The 15,858-nt window shown below is 42.6% G+C and overlaps 1 non-coding gene across 1 annotated transcript; it reads right to left on the bottom strand.

Moving 5' to 3' along the window:
- Window positions 1-3,226: 3,226 nt before the first annotated feature.
- TRNAE-CUC (transfer RNA glutamic acid (anticodon CUC)) lies at window positions 3,227-3,299 on the bottom strand. The gene has a single exon. It is a non-coding gene; the product is annotated as a tRNA-Glu (tRNA).
- Between the last annotated feature and the right edge of the window lie 12,559 nt (window positions 3,300-15,858).

The following is a 15,858-nucleotide window of genomic DNA, read 5'->3' as shown; positions in this document are numbered from 1 at the left end:
CTGAGTGTGTCCCTGTTGCTTCTGCGGCGCGGGACGATCAGCCATGGCGACCTGACGGGCATTGTTGCGTGTATCTTTGCCGTCATTGCCAAGACCAAGGAAGCTTCGCTGGAAGCGCTTATGACACTTGGAGGCCCAGTGCCCATCGCGGCCACAAAGCTGGCACACACGTGGACCGCCAGCCCCCGGTAAGGTCGCAGTAGGTGGGGGGGCCGAGGCGGGCGACGGTGGCAGCCCCAAGGGAGACCGGGGTGATGAAGAAGAGCGGCCACCCTTGGTGGCGGCGTTGGCCGAGAGGGAGCCAGTGCCCCTGGAGCGGCGTGTCTCGACCCGTTGCTCAGTGAGAAGGAGCCGAGAGAAAACCTCGTGTGCCAGCATGGGTGTCGAGTTGCCCCGCTCGTTGATGATCTCGACTAAGGCATCATACTCCTCATCAAGACCATTGACAATAAACGAGTTGAACTCGGAGTCGGTGAGGGGCTGTCCAATGGAGGCCAATGTGTCGGCGAGGCCCTTGACCTTGTTGTAGAACTCAGTGGCAGTGGAGTCAAGCTTCTGACACTCTCCAAGCTGACGACGGAGTGCAGAGACACGAGCCTGGGACTGCGCTGCAAAGGTTCGCTCAAGGATGGTCCAGGCCTCATGAGACGTCTTCGCGAAGACAACAAGTCCGGCAACTGCCGGCGAGAGCGACCCCTGGATGGAGGAGAGGTTCGCCTGGTCCTGCCCCGTCCAGACGCGATGGGCCGGATTGTAGACCGGACCGTGCACGCTGTCTACCAGTGCGGGTGGGCAGGGAAGCGATCCGTCGACGTAGCCTAGCAGGTAGTGACTCCCCAAGAGCGGGAGAACCTGCGCACGCCAGAAGATGTAGTTGTCGGCGGAGAGCTTGATGGTGATGAGATGACCGAAGTGAAACGGCGGCGGCGAAGACGATCCCATCGAGGGGGCTGCCTGGGGTGCAAACACCATGGAGGCAGCCGGAGGCACCGAAGCCGATGCGGGAGGAGGCGGGACCGCAGCCAGGGCGGACGCCGCAAAGCTCGCGGCCGGGTCGGACGCCGCAAGGCCCGCGGCCGGGGCGGACGCCGCCAACCCCGCCAGCGGGGCGGTGTGATCCGCTTGCGGCAGGAGCGGCGGGACGACGCCCGCGGAGTCCGCAGCGGACGGCGGCGCCGCGGTGTGGACCACGAGGTCGCGCCCAAGCGAGGGCGCCGGCGGCGTGGAGTAGACGGAGCCGATGCTCCTGGTCCCGATCGGAGCCGGAACGGCGACGGCATCGAGCGGGAGGTTGAGCATAGCCGCAAGAGAGGCCGGGAGGAACCCCGCAGCAGTGGAACCGGTGGTGGCGGCGCTCGACATGGCGGCGGTGAAGGCGGCGGCGGCTGCGGCGGCGGTGCGGGTATTAGGGTTTGGAAGCGGAAGCGATCGTAACCTAGCGTGATACCATGTAAGACAATAAGTTTTGGGGAAACCAGCACAACCCTCTAGGGGTGGCTTATCTCATTATATATAATGGATGTGTTACAATACGTACAATATACGTACATAAGTACAGAAGCTATACATAGTCTAACACCATGAAGAAGTGTTTGATGTGTAGCAAGTACTCCCTCCATCCGAAAATACTTGTCGGAGGAATGGATGTATCTAGACGTATTTTAGTTTTAGATACATCTATTTTTATGCATTTTTCCGACGAGTATTTCCGGATGGAGGGAGTAGTACCAAGAAGGCATGGGGACCTGCAAAGAAAATAAAAATAAAGAGCATGAACTAACAGATTCTGGTTCAAAAATTAGCAAACAAAATATATGTAGGTCAACAGAAAGGCATGGAACGACCAGAAGCTGATCCAAAAATACGTAAACAGAACTCTTTCAAGTACAAAAAGTAGAGCTGCCACTAATAGTACTCGGCAACATCGGGAACTAAAATCAATCCTCCTCCCCATAATTTACGTAATAACAATAGCACAATAGGTACGAGGATTTGAAAGGAGATCACATCAACGTTCTAAGTAGATATAATTGGCTGTAGAGGACACGCAAAAAATAATTGACGGAAGCAGACCGGCGTAAGAAAAAGAGGCACCTTCTGGTTGCCCGCGGCCGCTCTTCAGCTATCAACTATTACTGAGACGATCGGGCTTCTTTGTTCTAGCATGAATCGACCATTGGGTTCTGTCCGTCATTTAAGTACGGGAACAGAGCGACAGCACCACATGTTTAAACGTTAATAGAAATTGGTTAAAAAGGAATAATAATTGCTGATGTGGCAGATTGATGAGGTGGACTATCTGCATGTTAAGAGAATGCCTTGTAGTGGGAAGCAACTTCTTAAGAATGGTAGATGCAGATGGTGATTAAACAGCGATCAGCTTCTAATAGAACAGAGTTCATAGCACAGCTGAACGCAACGTATCATCACAAGAACGGCATGAACACTTTATCTTTGTCTTGAGAGCCGGCTACAGAATAATTCCACACTTTTACACCAAATCCTCACTCTACTCTATTTACAAGTGCCCACTGGCAGAACATTTATTGGTTCAGTATGCAGTACTACTAGCATTTACTCTATTCTGGATGAGCTCTCTTCTGGATACATCTTCTATATCTAAAGCAGTTCTTTCCATTGTCTAAATATCATACAGATAAATAGTGATATCTGAAACACTTCAGGTAGTACAGTCATGGAAGCCATGAAATCTCTCTCAAGGGTTAGGAAGCAAGGAGTAATCAGTCGGGTAGAAACTCACCAGAGGAGAGTTGGACAAAAGAAATCCACTTCCCACCCCTTCCTCCCCCTCGCCGTCGCCTTACGCGCGCAACACAAACAGAGCACGACGAACTAAATCGCAGCTTTGCTCGATTCAGGCATGGCTTACAACAGCCATGTGTTGCTCGCCGTGGTGTTTTCTTTGACCCATAACACATCACAAGGCTGACCCCCAGTTCAGAATATTGGAATCGTCAACCGTCAGGTTCAAGGCTACCAACACGAACTGGCCTAGCTTGCTCAGATTTACCTTGCAAGCATTTGCTCTCACCAAAAACTACAAAGCAATCTCAAAATGAAGATAATTTTCGATATGAACAGCACATTGCCAGATGCATTTATCCTTCACCGCGATCAGGAAAAATGATCATTCAACTTTAGGGAAACTTTCCCCCGCAAAAAAAAGGGAAAACTTTAAGGAGAAATTAGAAAACAAAAAAGGGATTTCCGTCGCCGGGACTTGAACCCGGGTCTCTCGGGTGAGAGCCGAGTATCCTAACCACCTAAACTACGACGGATTTGTGATAGTATTAACACGTGGGTATATCTATTGCATACTAGACAAAACTAGCACTACATAACGCACAGGCAAGCCATGCGCTTGGCGTCAAAAAACAACACCAACGATAGAGCTGAATCGCAGCTCTGGTTAATTCAGACGTGGCTAGAAAACATCGACAAACCGAGAACAAACTACATCGACAAATCACAGCTTTGGTTGATCCATCACATATTTGAATTCCGCCATCCATGCAAACACATGGGTTGTTCCAAATTCAGACACAACGGATACTGAAATCCCAAGCCAACATATGATGTGTTGGTCTTGGGCAAAATTCCAGCAATCTGCCTGCCTCACTGAGATGAGCAACCATACCGCATATGCAGGTGCGAAACTGACCAAATATTCAAATACCACGACGAACAAGTCATCAGCTCGTCATTCATCAAGTTTTGCTTGCATGGCTTTTGCTTTCACTGCAGAAAGATATCTCAAACTGTCTGTTGCTAACACAACATCCCGCGGTCTTAAAACTACTGAAGATATCCAAATAAATGACCACAAAACTAATTATGTGACAAGCGCTTTGTTGCTAACTACAGAAAGATATCGGAAATAACCCACACAACTTTTATAGTACGGACAACTCTCACAAAAGACATAAATTATGTGACAACTTATATATCCAAACAAATGACCAGAAAACTAATTAGATTGTCAGTCTAAACCTATACCCCCGGAGAAATTAATCAGGCATCTTTTGATTTATCTCAAAAGAACTCAACTTGAATGTTGAACAGTTGAAGTGCACATTATGTAAACTTGATTTTTTTATTTTTTTTATTTTTTGGAAAAGGAGGATTACCCCGGCCTCTGCATCGTAAAAGATGCATGCAGCCATACTATTAAATTTTATTTCTTACTTTTCTTCATAATAATGTTGATCGAATGATGGAGGTTTGAGAAGCTTAAATTGTCAATTATATACTAAATAAGTTGTCTTCCATCTCAAGTTCAAGCGAAAGATCATTGAAAATTCAGATTAGAAATTGAAAAGGAACAAATTTAACATGATAAAGTATCTCAATACAATTTGAATATTATAATCATGTATGTCTCGATTCTCACATGAAATTCCTATGCAACACAGAGACCATAATGATTTTTCCCATTTCGAAAAATGATCTCTGTAAATGGTGATGCTTTGTAGCATGATATCGTTAAAAAGGGGGTTGAGTTAGGAGGGAAACTCCATAGCGGAGTAACAATTGGCTTAGAAAAACTGAGAATGATCTCTACAAATTCGTCATATTGTATTTTTTTCGGCAGCCATAGGCGGCAACAGTATCTCGCAAGTCTAAGATACGATTAAGTATACAAATCCGGAGTTGAAAGCATCACAGTTGTACATTGCTTAATGTTACATATTAACAAAATGCATATAAATTAAGAATGATAATCACACTCTTAATAGTTGTGCTTTAAAAGAAAGATGGAATGACTCAACATAAAAGATAAAAGAATATGCTCTTCAAGGGAAGCAGAAATTGTCATGCACTTATTACTAGTATCGAAAAGGTGGTTCAACTCTTACTGCCAATGTGTTGGCTTCATGCTCAAGATTTGACCATAGGAAATACATACATTTTCCATTGCTGCTGGTAATGGTGCCAAGTATCATACACTCTATTTTAGATATCTTTAGTTTTAGAAGGATTTGTCATCCTTCCACTTTAGGAATTGAAAACCTTATATTTAGTAGGCCTTTTCCTGCATCCTTTCATCCGTCCAAAACCACCATTATGAGATCGTGGAAAACAAAATATGTTTAGGATCATCAATAGCTTAAGCAATATGAAGTATTTAATAGTGTATTTAATTTTTGTTAATGCACCAACGGAAAATTACTTTTAATGATATTTTTCAGTCATACAAATAAGTAGGTATGGTGGACTCTTATGGCAAAACCTTGCACAAGGATTTGGCACAAGCAGAATTCCTGGCTAGCATACATGAAGACTAGCAAAACAGTGTGAAACGACCAACTAGTGAAACAGACATCATAATCATGCATTTTGAAAATGTAATCGTTAAGTGGTAATATGAACATGATACTACTCGAAAGTTGTAATAACACCGAGGCCAGTTTAAACTAGAGAAACTTTTCATAACAAGTATAACCATGTGCTAAGTCAGTCAGCTGGAACATTCAAAGGGAGAAACCATGCTAATATTCCACATTATGATTCCTTTTGAATGCCCATTGATATTTAAGATAACATATTATAATTATTTAATTAATAAAGACTTAGCATGGAAATACAAAAACCACTAAACTTCTATTATACCAGAGAAGAGCTGCTTCGAGGAGAGAGAGGCACTACTGCGAGGCTTGGCGGTGATGCGGCTGCGAACCCACATGGTCTCCCGACTGTGCTGCCGAGCAAGTCGGTGTGCCATGAGGGATTTTTGCTGCATTGATTGCAGACAAGGAGGATGCGTTGTCTGGCTTCATTCCAATGGCTAAGCGCTCGAGTCAGATGGCTGGCGAGCCAACTATTTTTTTCTCCTAAAATCAGCTAACTGGCATCTTTTTTTGAGAAGGAGGATCACCCCCGGCCTGTGCATCTGAACGATACATGCAGCCATTTTATTAATTATTCACAAAAGACCTTACAAAAAATACAATAGTAAGTCTGAAGCCACCTTCTAGGCGACAACTGTCGCTACTCCTATCCAGTTGATGAAGGGATGCTGATAGTCCGGGCCTAATACCACAGACCTCGCAGCCAAGCCTAACATATAAGACCTGAGGCCCCAACCAAGCCACATGCCGGGTATGGGGCACACACCGATCCGGCGCGCTCAGAGGCCGCCACGGCCAACTACCAGTACTTCATCTTCAGAGTTGTACTGACGCATCATCGTTACCCGGTCTAACTGCCGTCAACACCACCACGGCGCCCAACGGCACCACCACCCTGTGCGCGAACTACTGAGCCCGTCGCGGTCGCCGCCGATACACCTCAGCACCATGCCGCCAAGTACCACCAGCCGATACAGCTTGAAGTCTCTGGAAGATATGTCGTCCGTAGCACCTACCGACCAGGCATGACAAAGCGTAGCACCTGTTGGCCAGGCATGACTTGACATCTCCACCGAAGCTCCGTGCAACACAAAACCGCTCCACCTCCTGCCTCTGAACACCAGCACTACTCCGCAAACTATGCTCCCAAAAGAGAAATGCAACCGTAGTGCCGCCATCGTCCGATCTAGAAGACCAGATCCAAGGGTTTTCCCCCAGAGCAGTACGAGTGGGTCGACATAGAACGCCGCCATCGCCCGCCGTCGGCTCAGTTTTCACCGGCAACTATGTCTCCCCGACTCGCAACCAGTATTGTATCACGGATCCGGAGTTTCGAACACCCAGCCTCAGGCCGACCACCTCTAACGAAAGAGATGACCACCACCGTCGGTCGCATCGGTCAGAACAGATTTGACCTGAGGTGCCGCCGACGAGACCACCAGGCCCTCCACGCCACCATCGCCGATCTGAAGGCGGTATGCAGGACACCGCAGCCTAGCTAGCCATCGTCGCCGACCGCAGCCAACGCCGCCACCGCCTGAAAAGGCCGGCCACTGCGCCCGCAGCCCACGCCGCCATCTGTGGCTGGGCCGCCCGCCGTGCCTAGCCGCCGCCGTCCGAGGACGGGCCGGCCACCCGCCACCTGTCGTAGCCATCCGCCGCCCGCAGAACTCAGATCGGCCGCGTCGCCACACGCCTAGGGCTCCCGCCCCAACCCGAAGACGCGTGAAAGAGGAGATCCCCCGCCACCATCATCGGCCCCCGGGCTTAGCCCGGCGGCGTCCCCCGGCGGCGGCGGAGGGAGGAGAGGAGGAGGGAGTTCGCGGCGGTGGCTAGGTTTCTGGGCTCCGCCCGAGTCGCCCTACGGGGAGGGCGATGCGGGGGCTGAATAATCCGCTAACTGGCACATAGCGCTCGCTTTAACTTTATCTTCATATCCAATAAAGTATAAACGCTCATTTGGTTGAAAAGGTAGAGGTACAAACTCAAGAAAACCTCTATAGTTGTTAAAGAAAATGTACAACAAACCAATTACATGTCACCATCCACCTAGTCAATGAGTTGATATGACATTAATTCATTTTCCAACCTCCCATCAAGTCTTCATGCATCATATTCATCTCCGAGTGAGCTAGTCATGGTGGATAGTACCCAACACAATTCCCCTCATTTTACTTTGTTAAAGTCATGTTTTAAGGAAAATGCAAAACACACATTAGGTTGCGTGCGCACACCACAAAAATGTTAATTAGATTTGGGAGACATTAAAAAATGATTAGCTTGAAGCTCACGTTGCTCCAGCAGTGCATGTATTATGCATCATTACTCCACCAGATGTATCCGGCCTTGTACCGCATTGTACCTGATAAGAGTAAATACTCTTGCACATGTGCTCAGCTCTTCCCCGCCAGATGCATCATTTAGGAGGGATTTGATTGGCCCTCGGATTGTGTCATGGAAAAATCTTCTATCCCGTTTGGGATTCGATTAACTTGACATAAGGACGGGGTGTGTTTCGCTGGAATCTCACTACATTTAGGTTTGTCATAGTTGACTCTATGTATCATGCACTCTGTCCTGAGAGATTTCAATGGATAATAATAAGCTAATCCGAAAATCAAAAATGCTACTAAAAGTTAAGATTTTCATGTGATATCTTGGAGAGGATTTGTGTTAACTAAAGACAACTTTGCTCGACATAACTAGCAAGGAAGCAAGAAGTGTAGATTTTGTACACATGATGAGACAATCAAATATCTATTCTTTCAATGCAAGTTTGCGCGTTCCACATGGTCAGTCATCCGAATAGCGTCCAATTTATGTCTGCCAAAAAAATGTTGCCAATATATATGGTCACTGGCTTGACGGAATACCAAATACTACGCTAATACGAGCGGGCTCATATGGCTTACTGTGGTCGCTTTGGCCAATGTATAGATGATTGTGTTTTTATGATAAAATCTCTTCTTCTTTACAAGTTATTTATCGTTGTACGCTCTGGCTTCGTATGTGGTCTATGTGAACGGACTGCCAATAGTTGTTCAAGACAGTGTGCATGCGGTTAGAGCGGGTCTACATGAAGGTTTATACCCAACATGGGTGGCAGCATAATCTCCAGATTGGTCCACCTTCTCTGTCAGCATACATATAGTTTTAGTCTCATATGGCTTTACTGTTGCCACTTTGTCATTTTATATTCTGTGTCAGACGTTTTTTTATTGGCTGTGTGCATCTTAGTTATGCAGAGATCGGGTGTTGTTCTTTATGCTTTGTATCCACTCAATGATACATTCGGAGTTAATAAAAGCACCCTTTCTGAGAGAAATGCATCATTACTCCACATTGTTATGAAGTACTATGCATCATTACTCCAGCCCGGGCCCGACCCGGCCCGAAAAAGCCCATGGGAAGCCCGGCCCGGCCCGACTCGGCCCGAAAAAGCCCGGCCCGGCCCGGCCCGACGCTACCCCCGGACCGGGCTCGGGCCTAGTTTTTGAGCCCGAAGGCCGGGCCAGGCCGGGCCCGGGCCCGTCATTTTTGCAGTTTACAAAAGGTCGGGCCGGGCCGGCCCGAAGCCCGACGGGCTTTTAGGTGTTCGGGCCGGGCTCGGGCCCAGAAACACAGGCCCGATGGCCGGGCCCGGGCCTGGGTTTTTTGTGTCGGGCTTGGCTAGGCCCGGCCCGAAGCCCGGCCCGGCCCGAGGTTTGGCCAGGTATAATCCAGGACTACCATTAATCTGGTGGACCAATGAAATATGACCATTAGATTTACGTAACACGACTGGTGGACCCATGACTTAGTTAATTGAAATAAAACTCCCCGTAAGAAAAATATCCCAAGTCTCTCAATAGAAAAAAAAAACTACAACTCACGTCTCTCCAAAGAAAATTAATCTACTACATCTACACGTCCCATTGAGATAGACTAAAAGAAAAAAGAATTAAGCTGCGTCAATGCAGACGTACACAAGAAGCCTCAAACATCCGACCATTAATCTGGTGGACCAATCAAATATGACCATTAGATTTACGTAACACGACTGGTGGACCAATGAAATATGGCCATTAGATTTAGGTAACACGACTGGTGGACCCAGGACTTAGTTAACTGAAATAAAACTCCCCGTAAGAAAAATATCTCAAGTCTCTCAATAGAAAAAAAAACTACAACTCACGTCTCTCCAAAGAAAATTAATCTACTACATCTACACGTCTCATTCAAATAGACTAAAAGAAAAAAAAATTAAGCTGGCGTCAATGCAGGCGTACACAAGAAGCCTCAAGGTTACTCGATTCCTACTATGCAAAGCTAACCATGCTAGCTGATTGATTTTACCGGGGCTTAACACACACACGTACAAGAAGCAAAGCTGGTTGATTCCCCTCTTGTGTAAACCTACCCCATGATGCCTGAATGAATTACTCCAGCCGGCCGTTAAGACAATGGAACATATGTACGTATATGCACCTGATCCATGTACGTATGCATGTTTTTCAACAGGGCAGGCATCTAAGTCGTCATGTTCAAAAAAAACAGGCATCTAAGTCGTCATATATCTCTAGCATTAGGATTTGTTTTTATAATGATGGATGATTCCTTTTGTTAGTCTGAACGGGTGATTCTTTTTTCTTTGATCTGCACACACACGTAATTTCTTTTCGCTAGACGTGAGGAAATTGATTTAGAGAAAAAGAAGAAATAACCTAGAAAACTAATTTGGTGGACCAGTGAAATATAATGATTAGATTTACAAAACAACACCACTGGTGGACCCAAGACTTGGTTAACTAGAAAATCTCCCCGTATGAAAAATACCTCAAATCTCTCAACCGAAAAAACTACATCACACGCCTCTCCAAAGAACATAAATCTACTATACATCTACACGTCCGATTCAACTCGACTAAAATACAAAAATACTACTAGCTCTCACGTCCCGGATTCTACGTACCTTACATATATCTACATGTCCCATTCAATAAAACTACAAGAACTGCAAAGAAAAATAAAAAACTACAAGAAAAAAACACAATAGATCTCACGGCCCTCAAAAGAAAAGAAAAACTACTGCTCATATTCTAATCTCACGTCCCACAAAAGGAAAAAAAAGACATCTACATGTGCCTTCAAGAGATTAATGTAAAAAACTACGGAAAAACTAACGCCCACACGTGTGGGCGTTTGCAGATCGCTCAAACGCCTTCATCACCACTCATTTTGCCATGTATGAATAGATGACATGAGCAGAATTTTTTTTGGTTTTCGGCTTAAAATGTTTTATCTCCTAAATAAAAAAAGCGAACTAAAAATTGGTTTTCACCATTAAATCCGTCTCGACGAGATTTTCAAAACTAGACCCCATGTTGATATGTTTCGACGAATTTTTTTTTTGCCCAGAAGTTGCCGTGATGTTTACACTATAGTTGCCACAGTGCTTAAACTAAAGTTTCCATGTGGCAATTTTAGTTTGTAGATCATGGCAATTTTAGTTTTTTGAAATGGCAATTCTAGTACTTTGACCATGAAAATATATTTTTTATTGAACCATGGCAATTTTAAGTGCATGTATCATGGCAATTTTAGTTTATGGTGCATGGCAAGTATAGTTTCTTAATTCTTCATTTACTTTCTTAATATGTTAAAATTTACTTTTAAATATAAAAGAAAACAGTTGAAACTTATCATGGCAACTTCAGTGTAAATATCATGGCAATTCATGTGCAATAGACATGGCAACTTTTAACCAAAAAAATGTCATTGAAATATATTGATATGAGATCTAGTTTTGAAGATTTCGTCGCGAGGGATTTAACGGATCTTCAATCGGATTTTTCATTTAAGAGATAAAACATTTTAGAAACTGAAAATCCAAAAAGATTCTCGCATGCATGCATGCGATGACATGGCAATCTATTTGCATTAGAGACGTGTGGTGAGTCTCTTTTCCTGCCACACGTGTGGCAGTTATCGACATCCAAAAACTATTAGATCTCACATCCCCCGAAATAAAATACCACATCTCATGTTTTAGACCTCATGTCCTTCAAAATAATAAAAATACTATATCTCACGTAGTAATTGATTTCCAGTTGCATCTCAGGTATCCGAACTATGATGATTAATTAGAAAATAAACACTTTACCATAAAAAAGAACGTCGCACTTGGCTATATGCATCGTTAAATTGATTAATACTTATTCGCAAAGAAAACTGAGTACAGCTTCTCGCGTAGACTAATGCCAATATATGTTGGAAAAGAACACTGACTTCGCATGATGTCCACATCTCCACACCAGTCCATAGATGAAGCTCAACATTGTCATCGGTATGAAAAAAGATGCGATTATTACATATACATGTGATTATATGAGACCTCTTTTTAGGAATATTGTATGGCACTTCTTACTTGGTCCCATTTTACAAATGACTAATCGGCAACAATAAAATTGTACTTTAACTTAGCAGCCTAATATAACATTACTTATAATGAAATTGGTGATTTGGTTAAGATATTGGATAAGTTTATTTAGCTGATATAAACACGATTTTTTTAAGTAAAATTTTATATTGTACAAAGATGCCATGGGTAAAAATCTTATTTCAACATTACTTATCTAGCATGACACAAGTTTGCCGATTTAATATGCGAATAAAAAATCATCATCATATGAGGAATTCGTTCTATTTTATTCCAATCAGAAATGTGATAGTCAAAAATTTAACTCAAGGTCGTAATTTGACATTCCAATATCTTTTTTTGCCAAGTTAGTATACAAACCGGATAATAAATCAACTAAACCTACAAAATATTTTTATTATTCTGTTTAGAAGGTTCATTTTATTATGACATGTTATTGTTTATATTAAATTGTCCTTTCTCAACATACCTATCGAATATGAATTGTGATCTCATACAAACCATCGCTTATTCCCCTTGGCTCGATGTATGTCCATACTTACCAAGCTGCATGCGAAATTGGGGAAATAGTGAAAACCCCATCTGAGAATTTTTTTTTCAAATTTGTTTGTTCTATTACAGTTTTCATAATTTCAAGAAATATATGGTTGTTTATTAATACTCAAAAATATTTTGAAACTTAAAATTTGTGTTATGTGGATTACAAGAGATGCCACATCGGACAAAACATTTAAATGGTCAAACCGCTAGAGGAAACAAATGTACAGAGTGATAAGGGTTGGTCGATAAATTATCTGGTTTAATAGTTGGAAGTTCAAACCAAGAACCAATAAAAAATATTTATCCTAAGAAAGCCTTTTGTGCCATATTTGTATATAAAAAGAGCAAGGATTTCAGAACGTTCTCCAGAGGATTTGGGAGCAGCCAATGTGATATCCGTCATTCGATATACATTAGTTTGGTCACATTTATTTCAAAAAATACAATGCACAATAAAAACCATATTGTGGAATTTAGAAGCATAAAAAATCATAATTTTACTTAGTATGTTCCATAATATAGTGTGATTTGGTTTTCTACACAGTCAAATTTCGTAAAGTTTAACCAATATATGCAATACCGGATATATGCCATATGAAATATACTTTGAGCCTAATCGATGTTGACACATTTATCTAGAAGCTTAGGTGAAATTTTACATATTTTGACTTCACAAAAATTTAATATGCAATAGATCTCGGAAAAAATGGAGTACTTATTATTTTGGATTGAAATTGAATGAATCAAAAACAAGTTTACAAAATTATTGTGTTTCGAGTCTTCTATTTGAATTTGCATCAAATTCTGATGTTTCAATTTGGTTTCTTGCAAATTCAAGCTTCATAAAGTTTGAAAATCTATACTATATTGATTATATGCCATATGAAATATATTTCATGATCTAATAGTATGATTCGGTATTATAGATCTTGACATATTTTTCTATAAACTTAGGTGAAAGTTTACAAAGTTTGATTTTGCAAATCTAATATGATATGCAATATATAACATAACACATGAAGTACGTATTATTTTGGTTTGAAATTTACTAAACAAAAAACAAGTTCACTAATTTATTTTCCTTCCGGGTCCTCTATATGAACTAGCACAAAAATACCATGTTTTAGAATCTGCAGACCAAAGAGGCGTTTGATAAGTTTGCTATCTTATGATATTAAATTTCGTACTACAAACAAAATATCAAAAACATTATTTCCCAACATTTCAGAACTATAAAGGTGTTGCCCTCGCATTTGCGAGGGCCACTGTGCTAGTTATTAAGAAAAGCGTCAACAAAAGATAAAATCTGCAATTCAGTACATCTCGCAAATGGAGCAAAAGCAAACAAAATATCAAAAGAAAATAAAGCCACAACCGGCATATAAACAGGAAGAGATGACTAAACACCTATCCTATTATTGGACGGCCATCCAAACCGGTTGAAGATGCCCCATGCCACCGTCTCCCAACGGTTGCACCCAGTAGTCAAATGCTCCCTGAAGTCCGTAGGAGTGAGTAACGACTACGTACGAATCCAGGCCGTAGCTCTGAAGATGACCTGCAAGAAATTCAAAATATTTTGTATGTTAAAGATCACATCACTCCTGCAGTTCCATATAGCCCAAAGTAATGCACATATTCCTATCAGAATACATGTCGTAATGACTGGTTCCACCCGGTTAGCCACGTCCCAAATAACTTGTCAATGCTATAAAGACTTGATTGTGAAAGACAAGTGTTTCACTCCACTCCCTAATCGCTGAAATTCGAACTATCCAGTAGTTTCTCATTTGTTTGGATTATTGCCCTTCCTCGCAGATTTAATATTCAAATTAAATATTTCCTGCTTCAAATGTGATACTATTTCTTCATGGTCAGAAAGTCCTAAATTTTATTTTTCTGGTACTCCTTTATTTTTCCTCCCATCATCTTACTTTTACTTCTACAGACCTTCTATCCATAACAAGTTCCAGGATTAGTGAATAGATGTGGGAATAGATAAATGATTGTGGAGTACACAGTATAACCGTGTAGCTCACCCAAAAGACCATCAGTGACCGGTATCGGGTATTTCTTTTTTACAATTTGCACATTGAGTTTCCTATAACCCATAGGCTCCGCTAGGCAGGGGAGACTCTGGTCATGTGTGGCACACCTCAAGAAGAGGACAAGCCGAAAAAAGAAGAAGGCTTGATGGCCTTTGTGGTGGTGGTCAACCTGAGCCACCCACATGTGTTGGGTGCAATGCCAAGTATTTAAGAAATTTGTTCGCTTGTTCCTTTTGATTTGTTTGGTTCAATTTAGAGAATGTGAATGTACGTGTGACCGAATTCAATCTCATGTAGTGATGTGACTTTCAGCGTTGTGACTTCGTGGATGCTATTGGCCACGTATGTGACCATGATGATTGAGTCGGTTAGGCTTGAGGAATCCATATCTCTCCGGATGCCCCTTGGGTATTTTGAGAGATACGAGGAGATGGAGAAAGATGTCTTCTGAGTATTTTGTATTTATTCTGAAAATATAAAAATACTTCCCAGAACTTTATACATTAGAATCTTGTACAACCAAACAAAGCTAGTAAAGTTGGCGCCCTTGCTAGTCAGGACACAAGTAAAGTTATATATGTATTGTACAATTTATCACTCGCGGTGAAAGCTTGTACCCTCCATGGATGGATGGATACCTTCGCTCTCATTGAGGAACATTTGCTACTTGGTACAAACCCTTGCCTTTGTGTTCCAACACATTGTGTCCTAGGGGCAATCAACAACTAACACCAACAATCACACGCGAAGGATCACACCAGCAAATAGTAAAATCATAGAAGATCATAGCTACGCATAGACAGAGAAATAAGAAGAAGAAAATTAAAGAAATTAACACAATAGTCACTGAAATACAACAACAATCAGCGGCACAAACCATCTATTGACAAAATAATACTACGAGCTCGAGAAAGGTTCTTCAAATGCAACTTTCGACACCGCGAGTGTGGGACGCTGCGGCCTGAGGCAGGTTGTTGCGACGCTCGGCGACGATGCTACGAACTCGCAGGTCTCCCGATGGTGTTGTCGGGTGGGTCAGTGTTCTGTGGGGGATTTCTAGATTTGTGGAAGACTCGGAGGATATTTTTCGCCTTCAATCTAATGGCCACCCGCTTGAGGCGGGGCAGTTGGCGAACCAACTATTTTTTTTAAATCAACTGCTTTAACTTTATCAAAGTATCCAACCAAGTACAAGAAACTTACTTGGTTGTAAAAGTGGTTGTACAAACTCAAGCAAACCTTTAAAAAAGTAAAACAAATAAATCAATTGTCACCATCCACCTGGTCGGTGAGTTGTTATGACACTTATTTTTTCCCGGCCTCCTCAAATATAGTTCCGATCAACCATGGTTCACGGTGATCACATAGCTAGAAGAAGATAAAGAAGGATATCTATCTGGTGGGCCAACATATTTTATCTCCCTGTGAGATAGTCATGGTGGATAGTACTCAAGACAATTCACCTCATTTTACTTTGTTAAAG

This window comes from Triticum aestivum, chromosome 7B (assembly GCF_018294505.1).
Source record: "Triticum aestivum cultivar Chinese Spring chromosome 7B, IWGSC CS RefSeq v2.1, whole genome shotgun sequence".
Classification (NCBI taxonomy): Eukaryota; Viridiplantae; Streptophyta; class Magnoliopsida; order Poales; family Poaceae; genus Triticum; species Triticum aestivum.
This window is presented reverse-complemented; position numbering and strand designations above follow the sequence as displayed.